The sequence below is a fragment of the Zingiber officinale genome, chromosome 1B (assembly GCF_018446385.1).
Source record: "Zingiber officinale cultivar Zhangliang chromosome 1B, Zo_v1.1, whole genome shotgun sequence".
NCBI classification, from domain to species: domain Eukaryota; kingdom Viridiplantae; phylum Streptophyta; class Magnoliopsida; order Zingiberales; family Zingiberaceae; genus Zingiber; species Zingiber officinale.
Genome location: NC_055986.1, coordinates 87,146,768 through 87,160,165, shown reverse-complemented (window position 1 = coordinate 87,160,165; position 13,398 = coordinate 87,146,768).

Sequence of the window (13,398 nt, the reverse complement as noted above, 5' to 3'; positions counted from 1 at the left end):
TAATATGGAAGAAGAAAGATACATCGTCACAATAATGGAAGGCAATTTTGAAGAAGAGGCAAAGAAGGATGCAGCTAGGATTGCCCAACTTAACGAAATGAGGAACAAGCTATTGCTATAAGTCTGTATTTACATATAAAATAGTATTTTTTATTTAATTCATTAATTAAATGTGCTTTATGTTTATGGGCATAGTTTGTTAAGAAGCAACTCAAGATTTCAAAGAAGAAAAAATAAGACGAAGATGTGGTCTACTTGTTAAAACAATTGGAGAACCTAAAGTATGTTAAATACATAGTTGATTTAATTAAGTGATAAGTCAAGATAATTATATAGTTCTCTAATTTAGATAATTATATGGTTCTATAATTTAATTTTGTGATTTATAGTTATTGATTTACTTTGCAGGTTTACAAATGAATTAGTTTAGGAGGAACCACCCTTTGATTAAATATACATTTCTTCTTATCTGGTGTGAATGGAGAGATTTTGACAAAAGGGAAGGTAATTGACACATATTATAAAATTCTATTTAGAGGAGCATTCTAGTCTGGTAGAACATACAACAAGTCTATATATTGTTCAAGCTTCTTTACAGTAAGGAATCTAAATGATTTGAGAATATATAATATTTGAATAAATTTTATTATTTGGTTAAGTATGTATGACTTTGCATATTTTTAGACATCAATAAAATCCTTAAACAAGTTTGGCTTGCAACATGTGATAACGACAAATATAGAAGATGAAGAGTTTAGGTATATTTTTATACCTTTGTGCAGTAATAGTACACACTTTCATTTATTGATGGTGGGCACCAAATGAATGACGTTCCATCATTACAATTCTATAGTAAGTGGAAGTAAATCCAAATATGAATTTGATGTAGCGGTGAGCATCTAATATTCATGTGTATGTTAGTATGTAGTATAAATGCTATTTGATGTAAAATTTTAATTTCTTGTTCAATCTTATAGGTATTGGATTTAAAACAATATACTCGTGAGAACCTTGCTACTATTGATCTAAAGTTTCAAAGGAATCATCCCTTCGACCAATGAGTGTCTCTCACAATAGAATGTCCACAACAAGAAGCCATGTAAGTCAAGATCAAAGAGTGTGAGTAGAAAATATTAATATAAAATATTGAATATTAAATTGCTAATGTTATTTACAGCGTTGATTGTGACTTCTTTGCAATACATTCGACGTCTTCTATACGATTTAAAGATGGACTTCAAACAAGGAGACATGAAAAAAATTAGAATTGATGTAATTGTATCAATTTTGAGAGACAGGTTCTATAAAACATCGGATTAATTATTCATAGTGTTGTAAGCAAAATAGTTGGGTAGGGAATATAAAGGTACATTTATGTAGTGTTGCTAGTTTTATATCTTTGTATGTAGTATTTGTTGGTACCCCTGTTAGGTGCTACTCGGAATTCTATTCTGTTTCCCCTGTACAAAAATTTATACAAGTACATAACTTTTCCTAGCAACTCATGTGTTCTTCAAAAGTTAAACTTGGATTGCAAACGAAACTTAACATTATTAATCCAAGTTCAACTCATGCGTTCTTCATAAGTTAAACCATATTACAGAAGTTGATTAAATATCTATTTCAAGGATTGACTTTCAAGTCGTTGGCGAGGCACTTGACCTTCTTGGTTATGGGATCATCCACCACTTCCTAGACAAAACCTTTCAAAAAAATTGAATATTTAAACTCCTTACAGTAAACCCTAGGTTTAACTACAGAGAACTCAATTGAAGCACAAAATCGATAGCCTCTTGTGTTGGTATTTCAGGATCCATACAAAGAAAAACTAAACTAGTTTCGCTCCGGAATAAAGAACTAGTTGTATCTTTTTTCGTAGACAAAGACCTCTTGATCTTCTGTTGTATTCCTCTCCTTCTCTTGGACATCGTATGGGCGACAATCTACCAAGATAAAGCACCCGAACCTTTTCTTCTTCTCCTCCAAGCACCACAAGCCACAAAGATTGAAACAAGGTGCCACCGACATCAAGAGAAAGAAAATAATAGAAGAGGGTCGACCACACAAGAGAATAAAAGAGAGAGAGCTTAGGTTATGTTTTTGAGCACCACCCTCCTCCTCTTTTATATTCTTTGCTAGCGGCTAAAAAAAAAGTTTTAACAAAATTTCCCTTTTATTTGCTATTGTGGATGGTTACAAAAAAGGAAAGATTTTAACAAAAATTAAAATCTCCTTTTTAAACCATTGTAAATAACTATAAAAGCAAAGATTATAACAAAACTTTGTTTTAAACAAAATCTTCCTTTTATTCTTATAATGGTTGGCTACAAAATAAGGAAAACTTTTAACAAAATTAAAATTTCTCTTTTAAACCATTGTAGATAACTATAAAAAAGGAAAGATTTTAACAAAATTAAAATCTCTCTTTTAATCCTTTGTAGAAAGCTATAAAAGGAAAGATTTTAACAAAATTTTATTTTAAATAAAAACTTCCTTTTCTCTTCTATTATGGTCGGCCCCATGCTTGGGCACCAAGCATGACTTGGTCGACCCACATCTTGGGCACCAAGCAAGGCTTGGCCGACCCCTTGCTTAGGCACCAAGCAAAGATGTGACCGACCCCTCACTTGGGTAGGAAGGAAAATCAAAACGGGTGAATGCGAGGCTTTATAGAGGCTACAGCAGGGACCGAGAGGAGGAATTGGTTTTGGCCTCCTGATGAACTTGAGCTTCCTGTGTTCGACCCGAACACTCAACTCAAGTTCATCAATAATAACTCATACCACTAAAGAGTTATTATTGAACTACCGCACTAATCCCATATTACATTATGGGCGCCTTCTTATCATGAGTGCATTAATCTCCCTGTGTTTAAGATATCGAATGCCCATTAATTAAATGAGTTACTGACAACTCATTTAATTAATATCTAGCTCCAAGAGTAGTACCACTCAACTTTATTGTCATGTCGGACTAAGTCCACCTGCAGAGTTTACATGACAATCCTTATGAGCTCCTCAAGGGGACATCATCAACCTAGTAAATAGGACACAATTTCTTTCTATAATCAACGACACACCATATAAATAATATTATTTTCCAACTTATCGAGCCTATTGATTTAACGAATAAATCTCACCCTTTGATAAATTAAAGAAATAAATACTAAGTACATGTGCTTGTTATTATATCGGGATTAAGAGTACGCACATCCATAATAACAGAGGTTTTGTCCTTTTATGCAGTCAGTATAAAAGGAATAACCTCAAATGGTCCTACTCAATATACACATAGTGTACTAGTGTAATTTTTATAGTCAAGATAAACTAATACCAAATTACACTACAACCATTCCAATGGTTTGTCTCAATCCATCTTGGTTGTGAGCTACTACTTATAAGCTATAAAGAACTGATAACATGATCTTCTATGTGACACCACACACCATTTTATCTACAATATAAATTAAATGGACAACTGCATTTAACTAAATGCAGACATTTGACCAATATCATCTCATTTCAAAATAAATATTTATACAAAAAACTAGGCTTTTAGTATACATTCTAATAATCTCCTACCTATACTAAAAGACTATGCTGCCATACATCTGATCCTCATCCCTTCAACATGTCTATTGATCATGTCTGGAAGCTGAGAAAACGAACCTGCCGGTGTGACGTGTCTGGAAGGTTGACCGCATCCTCTTGACCCGGTCGATGAGCTGTCCTCTACGTTGACCAGATCGTCAGAAGTCCTCCTCCGGTCAACTGTACCTGTATCCAGCGACCGGGTCACCCCGGCCTCTGGTACCTCGGTGCTCGAGACGAATCCCACAGATATATGAGCAATCGAATACTAACGACAAAATAATTAACTAAATGCAGAAATGGTACGAGAACGTACCCTGGCCCAAGGGGGCGCCCTCGGATGGATGAGTGAGCTGGTCGTGGTGCTGATCAAGTCGTCGCGGTCGTGACAAGTAGATGGGTGTGAACCCGCTGAGAAGTCAAATCTAATAGTGGCGGCACGGAATCCGATGCAGCCTGGATCCGGAATGCGACAAGTAGGCTGTGACATAACGGCTCGCAAGCCGATACGCGGCACGCAGGCCGGATAACACAGATAGCTCGTAATCATAAGAGAGATGCACAGAGTAAAACCCAACGACTCAATGGCCGGAACAACCTCGGCTCGATGGCCGAGCCCAACCTCGGCGCGATGGCCGGAATAACCCAAATAGTATCGAGTTGCGGCTATCTGGAAGGTGACGATATCCACTAAAGACAGCGGCAGTAGATGCGAGAAGGGGAGGCTGCGGCTGTCGGCGGCGGCTGTGGCCGCGGGAAAAGGCAGCGATGGCTGCCGGCGGCGGCTGTGGCCGCGGAGGAAAGGCTGTGGTGGCTGCCGGCGACAGCTGTGGCCGCGGGGGATGATGGCGGAGGTGTCGGCGGTTGCTGGAGACGCCGGCGGCAGCTGTGGCGGCTGGAGACGCCGGCTACTACTGGAGGAGGCGACGCCGAAGGAGGAGGCGGCGCTGGACGCCGTACGCCGTACGCGACGGCGGTGCTCGGTTTCTGCCCTCTCCTAGGCGGCGTCGATGGCGTGAGACCGGAGGAAAGGGGTGGAGGAGAGGAAGAAGGGAGCGCCGGCGGCTTCGTCGGCGTTAGCGGAGAACTTGAGAAGGAGAGAGCCTCTCCCTGGTGGCTGGCGGCGGAGAAAACCCTTTCCCCCTCCTCCGTTTCTCCCTGGCGGCGCCAGCCACCAAAACGCGAGCCCCCTTCTGTTCCCACACGAACCGGCTACCCAATACCCCCCTAACCCTCCACCTCCTAAATGACGCATATGCCCCCTCTCTTCTCCCTAATCCCCTCTATGCCCTCTCCTGTGATCCGGAACACAAGCCTCCCCTTCAAGTCTAGTCGAAGGAGGCGTGAGTCCGACTGACTGGACAAGTCTATCGCCAAGGGCTGAACCGCTCACGATATCAAAATCAAATCGCTGAACCCAAAGTATACTGTCTCCAGCGACCGGTCGCTATAATAATGGTGTCGCATGAGATAGTACTCGTGCCGAGCGGATCAAATCTGTAACCGGACCAATGCCTAGTACGCAGCCACGAAGATACCGACCGGACGATCGAAGTGATGCCGATCGGGTGGATAGACGCTGAGCGGAAGATGCTGAGTGAACGACAACACGCTGAGTGCTCGACATGTAAACTGACAGCCGACCGAGCGGCACGTGGGACGCTGAGTAGACCGGCACGAGGCCGAGCGTGCGACCTAGATCAAGCGGTGTGGCCGAACGGATGATCGGAAAGATGTCGATCGAGTGAGTAGACGGCGAGCGGACAACGCCGAACGAGCGACAGAGAAAATGACGATCAGTCGATCATGAAAGGCTGGCCTGACGTGCTGAATGAGCAGCATCGAGAATGATGCCGATCGGATAGATAGATGCCGGACGAATGCTGTCGTGCGAACGATCGTAATGCTGCCGATCGGATGTATAGATGCCGGACGGACGATGCCGCGCGTGCGACCGTGGTGACGTCGATCGGTCAGATAGATGCCGGGCCGCGAGGACTGCTCGACCCCGAACGGGGGAGATAGATGCTCGCGACGGCTACTCGACCCAAACGGGGGAGATAGATGTATGATATACTGGTCCGTGCAGAGTTCTTCAGCCCGGGAGGTTTATAGTCACCGGCCCGACTGCGTCCCGACTCTTGGTCGGTCGCCCGGGAGGTTTATAGTCGCCGGCCCGACTCTCGATTTTTAACGACGGTGCTCGTCGGTCTCCAAGTGAGACTACACACCCGGCCGAACGGCTCGGGCCTTCGTCGTCGAGCGCTTGGCTCGGAAAACCATATACCCGGCCGACCGGCTCGGGCCTTCACATCGAGCGCTTGGCTCGTATATAATCCTCCCCGAGGTAGTCTCGGCTAAAATGTACCTGGCCGAGCGGCTCAGGCCTTCGCTCCCTGAGGTAGTACTCAGCTAAAATGTACCTGGCCGAGCGGCTCAGGCTTTCGCTCCCTGAGGTAGTACTCAGCTAAAATGTACCTGGCCGAGCGGCTCAAGCCTTCGCTCCCTAAGGATTCGTCGTCGAGCGCTGGCTCAAAGCCTCCCCGAGGTAGTCTCGGCTAAAATGTACCTGGCCGAGCGGCTCAGGCCTTCGCTCCCTGAGGAAGTACTCAGCTAAAATGTACCTGGCCGAGCGGCTCAGGCCTTCGCTCCCTGAGGTAGTACTCAGCTAAAATGTACCTGGCCGAGCGGCTCAGGCCTTCGCTCCCTGAGGTAGTACTCAGCTAAAATGTACCTGGCCGAGCGGCTCAGGCCTTCGCTCCCTAGCGACCAGCGGAGATCTGCATTAGCTCCCTACTCCCGAACACCCGTGGAGTTAGGAGAACATAAGACACTCTTCAGAATGCAAGGCAATAACCTCCCTCTATCATCTTGAACAGCGCAGAGTTTTGGTTTCCCATCCTGCCATAATAGTATGCAGCCCGGCCGAACAGCTCGGGGTCTTCGTGATACCCTTCCCGGTCGAACGGCTCGGGGATATTTACGATAATCTCGACCTAACCGAATGGTTGAGGTCTCAGATTTCAAGCGTCTAGCCCGTATCACCTACGCAGCCCTGCCTAGTGGTTCGGGGTCTTCGATTTCGAACGCTGCTTACATTCTATACGCAGCCCGGCCGAGCGGCCTGGGGTCTTCGGGATATCCTTCCCGACCGAACGGCTCGGGATCTTCTATTTCAAGCATCGCTCGTATCCCATACGCAGCCCGGCCAAACGGCTCGGGGTCTTCGGGTTCGAGCCCTTGGCTCGGATATAAACCTCCCGGCCGATCGGCTCGGGGGCCTTCGGTACTAGTACAGATCATATAACTGACAGAACAAATAACAGAAAAACTGACCGTGGTCATGAGGATGGCAGAACTATCCGGCGTAGTTCATCTTCACGTTCCAGATTAGGCGCGTTCCCACAGACGGCGCCAATTTGATCCTGTCTGGAAGCTGAGAAAACGAACCTGCCGGTGTGACGTGTCTGGAAGGTTGACCGCATCCTCTTGACCCGGTCGATGAGCTGTCCTCTACGTTGACCAGATCGTCAGAAGTCCTCCTCCGGTCAACTGTACCTGTATCCAGCGACCGGGTCGCCCCGGCCTCTGGTACCTCGGTGCTCGAGGCGAATCCCACAAATATATGAGCAATCGAATACTAATGACAAAATAATTAACTAAATGCAGAAAAGGTACGAGAACGTACCCTGGCCCAGGGGGGCGCCCTCGGATGGATGAGTGAGCTGGTCGTGGTGCTGATCAAGTCGTCGCGGTCGTGACAAGTAGATGGGTGTGAACCCGCTGAGAAGTCAAATCTAATAGTGGCGGCACGGAATCCGATGCAGCCTGGATCCGGAATGCGGCAAGTAGGCTGTGACATAACGGCTCGCAAGCAGATACGCGGCACGCAGGCCGGATAACACAGATAGCTCGTAATCATAAGAGAGATGCACAGAGTAAAACCCAACGACTCAATGGCCGGAACAACCTCGACTCGATGGCCGAGCCCAACCTCGGCGCGATGGCCGGAATAACCCAAATAGTATCGAGTTGCGGCTATCTGGAAGGTGACGATATCCACTAAAGACAGCGGCAGTAGATGCGAGAAGGGGAGGCTGCGGCTGCCGGCGGCGGCTGTGGCCGCGGGGGAAGGCAGCGGTGGCTACCGGCAGCGGCTGTGGCCGCGGAGGAAAGGCTGTGGTGGCTGCCGGCGACAGCTGTGGCCGCGGGGGATGATGGCGGAGGTGTCGGCGGTTGCTGGAGACGCCGGCGGCAGCTGTGGCGGCTGGAGACGCCGGCTACTACTGGAGGAGGCGACGCCGGAGGAGGAGGCGGCGCTGGACGCCGTACGCCGTACGCCGTACGCGACGGCGGTGCTCGGTTTCTGCCCTCTCCTAGGCGGCGTCGATGGCGTGAGACCGGAGGAAAGGGGTGGAGGAGAGGAAGAAGGGAGCGCCGGCGGCTTCGTCGGTGTTAGCGGAGAACTTGAGAAGGAGAGAGCCTCTCCCTGGTGGTTGGCGGCGGAGAAAACCCTTTCCCCCTCCTCCGTTTCTCCCTGGCGGCGCCAGCCACCAAAACGCGAGCCCCCTTCTGTTCCCACACGAACCGGCTACCCAATACCCCCCTAACCCTCCACCTCCTAAATGACGCATATGCCCCCTCTCTTCTCCCTAATCCCCTCTATGCCCTCTCCTGTAATCCGGAACATCTATCAAAAGCTCTCGCCGGAAGGGCCTTAGTGAAAGGATCTGCCAAGTTATCTTCTGATACAATCTTGGTGACAATAACTTCTCCTCGCTTTATGATGTCTCGTATCAGGTGGTACTTGCGCTCAATGTGTTTACTTACCTTATAGGCTCATGGTTCTTTCGAGTTTGCTACTGCACCACTATTATCACAATAAATTGTGATAATTTTGGATAAACTAGGAATCACATCTAAGTTCATCAAGAGGTTTCTGAGCCATACAGCTTCTTTGACGGCCTCAAAGGCTGCCATATACTCAGCTTCCATGGTGGAGTCCGAAACGCATTTCTTCTTAACACTCCTCCATGCTATGGCTCCACCTCCCAAAGTAAACACATATCCTAAGGTCGACTTACTATTGTCCCTATCTGATTGAAAGTCCGAATCCGTGTAACCCACAGGGAGCAAATCATCTGCCTGGTAAACTAGCATATAATCTCTAGTCATTCTCAGATACTTTAATATATGTTTTACGACAGTCCAATGTCTCTGTCCTGGATTACTTAGATATCTGCTAACCATGCCCATGACAAAACAGATATATGGTCTCATACATAGCATTGCATACATTAGGCTTTCTACAGTCAATGTATAAGGAACTGTCTTTATGACCTCTATCTCCTTTGATGTTTTATGACACATCTCTTTAGATAAAGGTACTCCATACCGAAAAGGTAAAAAACCTTTCTTGGAGTTATGCATACTAAAACGAGATAGGATAGTATCGATGCATGAAGCTTGGGATAAGCACAATATTCTTTTCTTGCGATCCCTTATTACTTTGATCCCAAGAATATGTCCACATTCTCCCAAATCCTTCATATCAAATTGCTTGGACAACTATACCCTTACGTCTGACAACACTTTGACACTGTTTCCAATGAGCAAAATATCATCTACGTATAGTACAAGAAATATCACCATGTTTTCGTCACTCTTCTTGTATACACAAGACTTATCCGGACACTGAATAAATCCATAAAACTGGATTACTTCATTAAACCGGATGTTCCAAGATCTCGAAGCTTGCTTCAGTCCATAGACAGACCGATTGAGCTTACATACAAGATGTTCTTTGCCCTTCGCAATGAATCCCTCTGGTTGCTTCATATGGATATTTTTTTTCAAGACTTCCATTAAGGAAAGTTGTCTTTGTAGGACCGTTAGATTCGATAGAGGGGGGGTGAATATCGATTCGAAAAACAAGAGTATAAACGCAGCGGAAAAGTAAAATAGACACAATGGTTTTACTTCGTTCGGAGCCTGTGACGACTCCTACTCGAAGGCCCATGGTCCTTGACCACTTTCGTTGGGCAATCACTAGCAATTCGAAATGATGATTACAAAAGAACCATACAGGGAATGCTAATGAAAACTAAAAACAAATACCGACAAAAAGGGAAAAGAACGGAGCGTAGTGTCGGAGCTTTGTTGGCGTCGCACTGAACGTCGAGCAGCAAGACCAGCAGTAGAAGAGTTCTCAGCTTGATTGATTGATCTGAAGCTCCTGTCTGGGGCTTCTTTTATATGCTGTTCCGGATGCCTGGATTCCTTCCGGGCGCCTGGAATGTGACGTAACTGCTCAAACCATGATGCTCCATGTGGCGACGACTCGGCTGGATAGAATTCGCCTTCCGGGCGCCCGGACCACCTTGTTCCAGAAAACTCCCTTTTCCTGCAAAACAAAGTTAGTCAGAGGCAAATATACATCCTGTAAAATAGATTGTTAGCACAGTTAAAGTTCAACAGATGGATAAAAAGAGTATGACTCAGATTCCGTCTTTCCGAGACCGGAATCTAGTCACGATCTCGACTTAGACATCCGAAATGGATCTAAGTCGGATCGACGCCTAATGTCCCCTTCCGGAACGCCCTCACGGTCCTCCCCTCCGGACTTACCTCACTTACCGGGACGCCCAGGTCCGGCCTGGCCGACCCATCTGACTTCTTGCCAGCGTCCGGTCGGCCCGTCGACCCTTGGACTTCGCTTGACTATCCGGTCAGCCCGTCGACCTAGCTGGACTTCTCGCCAAGCGTCCGGTCAGCCCGTCGACCCGCTTGGACTTCTCGCCAGCTATCCGGTCAGCCCGTCGACCTAGCTGGACTTCGTGCCAGACATCCGGTCAGCCCGTCGACCTGTCTGGACTTCTCCTGCACACTCGATCAAAGTGTCAGACAACAACAAAACTAACTTAACCTATTTGTCATTCATCAAAACCTGGGTTAAATCGTTAGTGCTAACCGCACCAACAATCTCCCCCTTTTTGATGGAATGACAACCTGGTTAAGTTAGTGAAAACATATGCAAGAAACAACATGCATTTATGTGGTTTTAAAGTTAGTTTGTATTTTCAAATTGGTTTAGCTAACTTAACCACCTAACCCTCCCCCTTTGGCATTCATCAAAAATAAGCAAGGGAAAACAATCATAGTGAAGAGTTACTGTAAAAGGTAATCAAATTTTGAAACATATCTAAGTTTGGTTCAAAATTGAAAGATAAAAGTACAATTTTTAACACCAAGTTAAAAAAATAGTCAAGTTGACTTGGGGGAGACAAGTTGAATTTTGAAAAGTATAAATTTAAAGTTAATCAAGTTTAACTTTTCAAGCGTGTAGAAATTTTCAAAACAGGTTTTTCAAATTTACTTTTTATGTTTAAGTAACATTTACTTTTCAAAAAGGTAAATTTTTAACTTCGATTTTTCAAAACAAAGCAAAAATTAAACAAGTAAGAATAATTTTTCAAGAAGTAAAATTTTTGCCAAAATAAATTTTTAAGGCTAATTTGAAAAAGCTAAGTTTGGAAAGTTGAATTTTCAAGCATATGTTACAAAACTGAATAAGTTTAAATTTGCAATATTCAACTTTTAAAATCAGGTTTAAAAATTAGGTGGGATTAAACTTAGTTAAATTTAACTTTTGAAAACTGATGTTTTAAAAATAAGTTAGTTTTAACATAGATGTAAAAAGCATTTTCAAACACACATTAATTTCTCCCCGAACTTGACACTTATCTTTAACCAACTGTCTAACCAATTAGGTACTAACTAACTATCAGAAGATAGTAGCTTTCACTTGGTTAGTCAGATTAAGTTGACTTGACTGATGAACTTAATCTGATTAATATCTGAGTTGTATTTAACGTCCGGACTTATGCTGATGCACTGAAATAAGCATCTTAAGTCCAGACAGTTTGCCTATGCATCTCACCCTTTCTATGTTTGTCAAACACAAGCAAGGTAAACCTAAGGTGTTGGTGAGATGCTCAAAAACTAGTCCTATGGGTACATGCTTTCTAAGGATTCAAACTAGTCTAAGGCCAAAACTGTTTTTGAAAATCTAAAAATGGAAAGTTTTGAAAACAAACAAATTTGACTTATAATTTGAAAGAGTGATTTTTGAAAACCATTTTGAAATAAATTCCTAGTCTATTGAGCACATTCCTAATTTTCGACGTAAGTTGCTAAACTCACTTTCAGGGAGTGGTTTTGTGAAAATGTCACCTAAATTTGATTTGGACTCAATGTATTTGAGTTCAATATCACCTTTAGTAACATGATCCCTGATAAAGTGGTGCCTAACTTCAATATGTTTGGTTCTTGAATGATGCACAGGGTTCTTGGTTAAGTTAATTGAACTTATATTGTCAATTAATACTTTTACATTTGTGATATTTAAGTTGAAATCTTTTAGAGTATGCATCATCCATAATAATTGTGCAACACATTCACCTATAGCTATGTATTCTGACTCAGTTGTAGATAGAGCAACACAATGTTGCTTTCTACTAAACCAGCTAACAAGTGATGAACCTAATAATTGGCATCCACCACTTGTGCTTTTGCGGTCTAATTTACATCCAGCATAATCTGAGTCAGAATACCCTATTAGTTCAAAATTATTGGTCCTAGGATACCAAATTCCTACATTTGTTGTTCCTTTAAGATATCTAAAAATTCTTTTAACTTGTGTCAAATGGGATTCCTTAGCACAAGTTTGGTATCTAGCACACATACTAACTGCAAATAAAATATCAGGTCGGCTTGCAGTTAAGTACAGTAGGCTACCTATTGCACTCCTATAATATTTTAGGTCAACTGATTTTCCATTTGGGTCATTATCTAAGATTGTGTTCACTGCCATAGGTGTTTTTATTTCTTTTGTATTTTCCATTCCGAATTTTTTAAGTAATTCTTTAGTGTATTTGTGTTGATAAATGTAATTTCCCTCATTTGTTTGTTTGATTTGTAATCCTAAGAAATAAGTTAATTTTCCTACTAGGCTCATTTCAAATTCTTTTTCCATTAGATTAATAAATTCCTCTAAAAAATATGAATTTGTTGAACCAAATATTATATCATCTACATAAATTTGTGCAATAAATATGTTTGAATTTAATGATTTAACAAACAAGGTTGGGTCAATTTGACCTTGTTTGAATCCTTTAGATGTTAAGTAGGATGTTAGCCTTTCATACCATGCCCTGGGTGCTTGTTTAAGTCCATATAATGCTTTCTTTAACTTAAATACATAATCAGGGTGTTCTAGACTTTCAAACCCAGGAGGTTGACCTACATAAACTTCTTCTTTTATTAGTCCATTAAGAAAGGCAGACTTAACATCCATTTGGTATAGTTTGAACCCTTTATGGGCTGCATAACTTAGTAACATTCTAATGGATTCTAATCTGGCTACTGGGGCATATGTTTCATCATAGTCAAGTCCTTCAACTTGACTAAATCCTTTGGCAACCAGCCTAGCCTTATTTCTAGTAATTTTCCCAGTTTCACTTAGTTTGTTTCTGAATACCCATTTTGTTTCTATTATTTTCTTATTCTTAGGTGGTGGAACTAGGTCCCAGACCTCATTACGCTCAAATTGGGCTAGTTCTTCTTGCATAGCTATAATCCAATCTGGGTCTAGTAGGGATTCATCCACAGTTTTGGGTTCAATTTTTGAAATTAATGAAATTTGACTTAGGTTTCTAAAGGATGATCTGGTTTGAACTCTTAAGTCTGGGTCACCGATTATTTGATCAATTGGATGATTTGGGTTAACCCTTATTGTTCTAGGAGGTTG